The sequence below is a fragment of the Atheta coriaria genome, unplaced genomic scaffold, assembly GCF_025399875.1.
Source record: "Atheta coriaria isolate IRGN ID8LTWV9N9 unplaced genomic scaffold, Caltech_Dcor_3.1 hic_scaffold_4_pilon, whole genome shotgun sequence".
Classification (NCBI taxonomy): Eukaryota; Metazoa; Arthropoda; class Insecta; order Coleoptera; family Staphylinidae; genus Dalotia; species Dalotia coriaria.
The window spans coordinates 11,405,539-11,412,492 of NW_027045446.1; the positions used below are offsets into that span (position 1 = coordinate 11,405,539).

At 36.4% G+C, this 6,954-nt stretch overlaps 1 long non-coding RNA gene across 1 annotated transcript; it reads right to left on the reverse strand.

The window, feature by feature from the left end:
- Nucleotides 1-157: 157 nt before the first annotated feature.
- On the reverse strand, nt 158-1,199 carry LOC135790119 (uncharacterized). The gene is made up of 2 exons (XR_010547703.1): nt 955-1,199; nt 158-801 (listed from the first exon to the last, which is right to left on the reverse strand). It is a non-coding gene; the product is annotated as an uncharacterized lncRNA (long non-coding RNA).
- Nucleotides 1,200-6,954: the final 5,755 nt, after the last annotated feature.

The following is a 6,954-nucleotide window of genomic DNA, read 5'->3' on the forward strand; positions in this document are numbered from 1 at the left end:
ACTACTGCCATGCGCCAGCGCCACCTCAGTGAACGCACAATATAAATCATAACTATGACTAAAAGTAGTTGTATGCAACCCAAACTACAGCGATGCACCTCCAGTGGACGATACAAAACAAATCTTGAACGAAAACATATTAAAAATATGATCAATATGATCATTAATCATTTATTACGTGTACAAAGCATTATTTCCATGTGTTAGGTGCAAAACAAAACTTAAAAAAAAAACAAACGAAATGGTGATTAAAATGACTACCGACTACAGCTACACAGCCCCGGACAAAACAAAAACAAAATTGCAATTTTTAAAGTTTAGTAATGTGTTATTCAAACAAAATTTAGATTATTTTCACTTTATCGCCTGCATTACTGAAATAATTTAACAGTGATGCATGCTGGCAAAGTGATCACGCCCCTTGAAGGTGGACCCCCACGCGCCATACTTGTTCGCCTCTTTGGCCTTCTGCTCCTGGCGCTCTTTATCGGCGCGTTGCACGGCTTCGTAGCCGGAGCGCTTCGCCGAGGCCTTCTCCCACGAGGACGCTGACGCGGGCGTCACCTTGGTGCCGTAGTCGTACGAAGTTCCCTGGACCATTTTGAAATGCTGTGTGCGGTGTGCGATGAGGTTAATTTCCTAGACGTGCGTGCGATTGATGCTAATAGATGTCACTGGTGTCTAATGTGGGCGTGGTCAAGCTAGGGCACGTGATGGAGCTGGGTGAGCACCTGCAGTTCTAACCGATTGCCGGAGTTGCCAAGTCGACTGCCTTTTCGAGTTCTCAGGTGTTTATCCAATCTAAATCACGGAGAAATGAAAGAAAAGAATTAAAAATGGCCGCTGGAGGTAACATATGTTATGTTTACTATGCCACAATCAAAATGGCGGTTGTGAAACGTGTTTTTATTTTATTTTTTTGTGTTTTTCGTGTAAAGTAGCTGAAATAATTACCGAATGACTGGCAGAAACTTCGAACTGGGTTTATACACGTCAAGCCTACTATTCATTGACACATACGTTGTTGGCACACATTAAGAAAGAGCGATAAATTGCTTTCGAAGCGCACGACGAAACTGAGCCGGTCGCCGTCGCAGCAGTGGTTTTATATCAGGCAAGAATCAAAACTTGAATTTTGCACACACACATGATAGCAAATGGCGTCGTATCTGCAGGTTCTGGAAGCTGCGGCAGCGGGCGACGCAGGCAACAAGTGAATTTGCATAAATTTCATATGCGATACGAGAATGCTTTGAATTTTGTTACGTTAGAACCCGTTTGTACACAGGAGACAAGAAATTTTATGAAAAAAAACTAAATAAACAAAGAAAACATTAAAATATAGACAAAAACTAGGTTATGTACATTTTTTCAACACCTATATTATATAAGTTGCATATAGGCAACCAAATATACACTACTTTTTAATATAAGGTGGTTTAAAGATAAAATTAAATAAAAAATTCTAAAATTTTATAAAAGTCGTGTATGTGTGCATTCAAACATCACGTGCACCATTTCAAGATTAAAAACAAAAATAAATATTAAAGGTGGCAAGGATTCTAAGTTTTGACACAAAAATATTAAACATTTTCATTTCCTAAGAATTACTAAAATTCATTTTAATCAAATAACCTCAAAAACTATTAAAAATCACGCTAAAATAGAAATTTAATTATTCTGTGCGCCGCCGTTAGCAACAATATGTCTTCCATCTTGTCTAGACACGACCGCCGCCATTAAAATGCAGCATGCACTTGCATACAAGATGCAAATGAACTATTTTTATACGAATCAAAGAATTTCTCGATGTCTACGCCTCGACAGACGTGAATTGTTTATGCAAAAACGTTTTTTTCCGTTGTATTAATCACTCTGCAGTCGTGCGCGTTTATTTTTAAGTTTTCAATCGTGTAAAAACCATCGTCCACACTAGTTTTCTTCTGATAAATGTTTAAAACTCAAACGCGCGCGTTAAATGGAATAAAATTTGCATACACGTAGTTTATTACCGCTTTCTTGCCCGATGAGTTTCGGTTGATGATATGATGCGAACCGATATTGTTATTGCATCAGTTAATTAATAATTATTTACATAAAATGACCATTTTGTGTCGTGCGCTTATTTTAATCCATAAAAACAAGAAATATGTAAAACTAGCTTTAACCCGCGAATATCTAAAATACTGAAGTTGCTTCCATACGCGTCTGTAGTCACAGAAGAAGTATCAATGAAGTAGAATGGCGGGAAGTTTAAAATGGTTGAAAGTATAGTCTATTGAAGTATAGTGTACAGTCTCCATAGTGTAGTCAATTGGATTTGATGTTGACGTAGCTGTCGGTAATACAGTGTGATAATACAGTGTGATGGTACTATAGTACTTAGGTTTGAGCTTCATTGCTGGAATGCTAGATGGCGTTAAAGTAGTCAAATAGCCAGATGCAGAGGTATTATTGGCTAAACAATTTCTTTATTTTATTTAAAAATATTTTTTTATTAAATAAAAAGTAGCCTATAACCATTCGGGGACCACTAAGAATATGTGTACAAATTTTCATGATGATCGGTTAAGTAGTTTTTGCGTGAAAGTGTAACAAACATCAGGACTTTCGCATTTATAATATTAGTAGGGATCCATTTATGCTTTAATGACGACGCGACTATATGACTTAAATATATCGCACCAGTAAGTGAATTCTTATCTCCTTTCGCCCCAAAAGTGTTAATTAGTCCATTGTTGAAACTCGAGGCACTTGAAGAATAATAACTTTAAACACGCCGTTTCGTTGGCCATTTACTATTCGCAACATGAAGTCCCTCGCCTTCAAACGCTCTTTAAGTTCACAAAAGATACCTTTCCAAATGATAGATAATTCCAACGGCGCAGTAAACGCCGCATTGTTCCGCACTCCTTATTGCCCTGTTCTTAGTTTACGTGCCTTCAAATTAGCCAGGCAGTGTCCTCACAACTCAGGTTGCAAAAGGCTAGAGGCATAAATATATCACTCACGTGCCATAATTACAAACAGCGTTTAGTATACGAGTATAAACATAAATATATCTTGGTATAATTATATTGAGTGTATATAGAAATATTTAGATAAATATTAAGTGTTTAAATTATTTGTTTGTTATTTAAAACATTTGGTATAAACGGTGGTTGCAAGAAACATGTAACTAAAATGAAAAGGAGAGCTACCGTGAATACAGTAAACTCAAGAAAAGCCTCTCACCGTACAGACTATTAACAATAAGACAAAAGGCATCTCTTTTCTGACACAATGAATAAGTACCGAGGCAAACGCTTTTTAGCTGTACTTATCGCCACTTTGCAATAGTTGCTTGCTGGTATCTAGGATATTGGAAACGAAAGCAGAATATTCAATGCTTGTTAACTAATTAACTACTTTTTTCTAATTTCACCTTTAAAACGTTAGTTTTCCACGATTTTGAGACAAAAAAGTTGAACTTTAAGCACGAACAGGCAGAGCAGTGACTAAAGTACTTTAGTCACGGGCTTTAATCACGGGATGGACTACTTTTAACTTTGAAAAACAAAAAAAAAGTTTTTCTGTTTATAGCCTGAAACTAAACTAGAACTAGTGACTAAAGTACTTTAGTCACAGGTAGACTTTTTCGCTAAATACCATTCTCTGTATTCTTCACAAACAATAATTCCTTTCTCATAACTAATATTCAAGAAGTAAATATATATTAGCACTAAAATAATTCCCGCAAAGAAGAAACATTTGTTAATTCACGCGAACAAGAAAGCTTTATGATTGTGAACATATTGTACAAGCACGCAAATTCTTCTTAATCATTGTAATCATTTACGAAAGCTTGGATAGAGTAATAACTATGCTCAATGAATTATAGCGCGTCATAATGACGGCCATAAATCTCGTAATTATGCATTTGAAGTACTCACATTTTCATATTATTATAGTATTACATGAAACTGTTTCAATCCGACTTTTTCTTCTTTTTCACTTCGTGCACGTTAGATTTGCATTTGCTTCGATATAATAATTTAGTTATATCGGTAGGCAGGTACTTTATTTGCACGCAACGCTCGTAACAATTTTTTCCTGATATCACTTTCTTCAGTTCCGTATCAAATGTCAAGTTTTAATTTAATGTGAAAGGCTTTTAATGTAAATGTTTAAAGAAATATGATAGTTTAACTGAATTTTTTTGCTTCTGGGCTAATTCAGGTTTTAAATTGGAGAAAATGTTTACGTGTCGAGGGGGTGCCTTAGGGTGTAATTGAATTGCTCACGCAAATACTATTTCCGTTCGTATTTTTATATTTCGACCGAATTCGAATAAGTAGGTATACCTGGTAATGTAAAAGATATTGTTTTCAATTTCACACCTAGCTAGAGAAGCACTCACGGTCGAAAAATTCGGCAAATTGAACACGTGAATTCACTCGCGTTTAAGGTAAAATATCCTCAAGAAATAAAGGCGTTACGTCAAAACCAATAAGTATACATTTACGAAGATATTGGTGCGAAATGTTTACTATTTTTAACAATATCTACACGTTGAAAACGTGAAAATGTTTGGATTCCGATTTAAAATCAAACATTTAGAACCAGTTCGAGGAAATATAAAGACCAGTGCAATAACATATGCGAGTATGACACTTTCCGCACATTTCCTCTGGATCTTGTTCCATTGCGTGCGCATGCATATCCTTCCTGCACTTTTGTAAGAGTATTGGCAACTTTGGCTAGTTTTAGTACCCCCATTGCGATTGCTGCTTTTGCGGCGACGGCTCTCCAAAGATAACTCCGAAGACAATGTGCTACATAAAATAGTAGCCCGTTTTGCACTTTTCTTTATCCTTTTCCTTATATCCACCCTTAGATTCTCGTTATACAAAACCCAGGCGATATATACAACACATATTTTCATATATTCGAAGGAAATCACCTTGGAGTGACATCGATTTTTTTGATGTTGCTATATTTTGGTCAGAGTCAGAATAAAATTCATGAAATATTCAATAGGTAGATTTATAAAACATTTAAATCTAAAAAGTGCGGTATGTGTTGTGTTGTATGAGAATAAAATAAATTCAAAAATTTAAATTTCTTTAAAAATAAATTAATCATTATTTATGATTTTTTTCTTTTTCACCTTTAAATCGCTAGTTTATCTACGATTTTGCAACACAAAAAGTGGTAATTTAACCACAGACAACCAAAGACGTGACTAAAGTACTTTAGTCACGGGTTTTAATATTTTTTCTATTTCCACCTTTAAAATATCAGTTTTCCCCGGTTTTAAACACAAAAAGTCATACTTTAACCACAGACAACAAAAGTCGTGGCTAAAGTACTTTAGTCACGGGTTTTAGTCACACCTTAACTGTTCCTGAGCAATAACGAAATATTTTTTCAAAACTTGTAACTATAATAAAATGTCGTACACATTACACCAACAATATGTGTGTATAAAATAGAAGACAATAGAACACATTGTTGAACGTATATCATATAAATCATATCGTGTGCGCGAATACGCGTATATGAATCTCCGAAAGATGAAAAAGAGATTCAACGCGGAAACAATATTTTATTTGTGCAATGAAAACAAGTGAAAGATAAATCACACTTGTCCGGTGTGCACACGCGCCAAAAAAAAAGGTCCTAAATAAACTTGATCTGAGTCACAATGGCGGAAAAATTCGCAGGTTTGATGTGCAGCACAGATAAAATATATACGTTACTTGTATCCCCGTCGAACTTGAAACCTTTTCTGCACGAACAACATACTCCTCTATAGCAAGTAGAAATGTTTACCATACATTTCGTAAATTCTCTCTTTGCAAAACCGGATTATGCAAAAAGGTTTTAAATGGATTAAGTATCGTCAGTGCGCGTACATTTTCCAAATAAACATGCGTGAAATTTGATCTAGCATTTACATCTTGCGGTTGTACGCTAAGTTGCTTGCGGATTAGTAATATAATGCTTTCTATACCAGAACGCAAACGCTCTGATAGGGGTGCTTATGCAAAATGGAGATGGGCATCTCAGATTCAGTTCCTTCCGACAACAAACTCTGGGCATTGCAATAATGCAATGCGTTAACTACCGAAATTAGCCAGGATACGATAAGGCCAAGAGTTCTAAGATGTTTAGAGGCTCCAAAATATTTTAACTTTGTGATGGTAGAAGTACGAGTACAGAAAAGGAAGAAAATAATTTTCAATTTATGATGTTTATAACATTCAGATTTACGTGTTTCGTGTGCGAATTCGTGTTACGAGCCCATCACTTCGCTCTTCCGCTAGTGTTGCACAAGTCGTAATTCAACACATCAGCCCTGGTGTGTAGGTGGCTTCAGCTCGTATCTGGCGAGACATCGTAGTTTGCAATGATGGCTTTTGCTTCTATCAGGCGCAAAGTTAACGATGTGTGTTCGCAGAAATCGCACTTTATGGCATTCACACGTCGTTTGCTATACCTACGCTAGCCACTAACGACCTGCATATACTAAATTTAAATTATTTGATGCCTCATCAATCGAAATTTAATAATATTAAGAGAAAATAAGAAAATTTATACTTTTTCATTATTAAGCGTGAGAGTAATGCAGTAAAACTATTCTGATTTGAATTCTGATTCAGTTCATTTAGTATATATCAGCGTCGAAGAATAGAAGGCGAAGTGTAGATGGGTTTTGTGCACAGCGTGACCGGGCTGTTCGTTCTGCATGCCGACATTGTAAGTCAGTCGAAAGCCAGTCGAAGTAGTAGCAAACGTGAACTCTTCGTTTCCGGCTGGCGTCGAGCCAGACGTGGTAGCTCGAAGCCCATCCAGCCAGTTGATCGTCGCGATAACAGGAAAAGTCGTGCTTTATTGCATGTCCCACCCAACACCATTGCGTCGCGGCGTCACAACGTGTCACCTCGGTGGCAACGGCTGAAAAATCTCGAA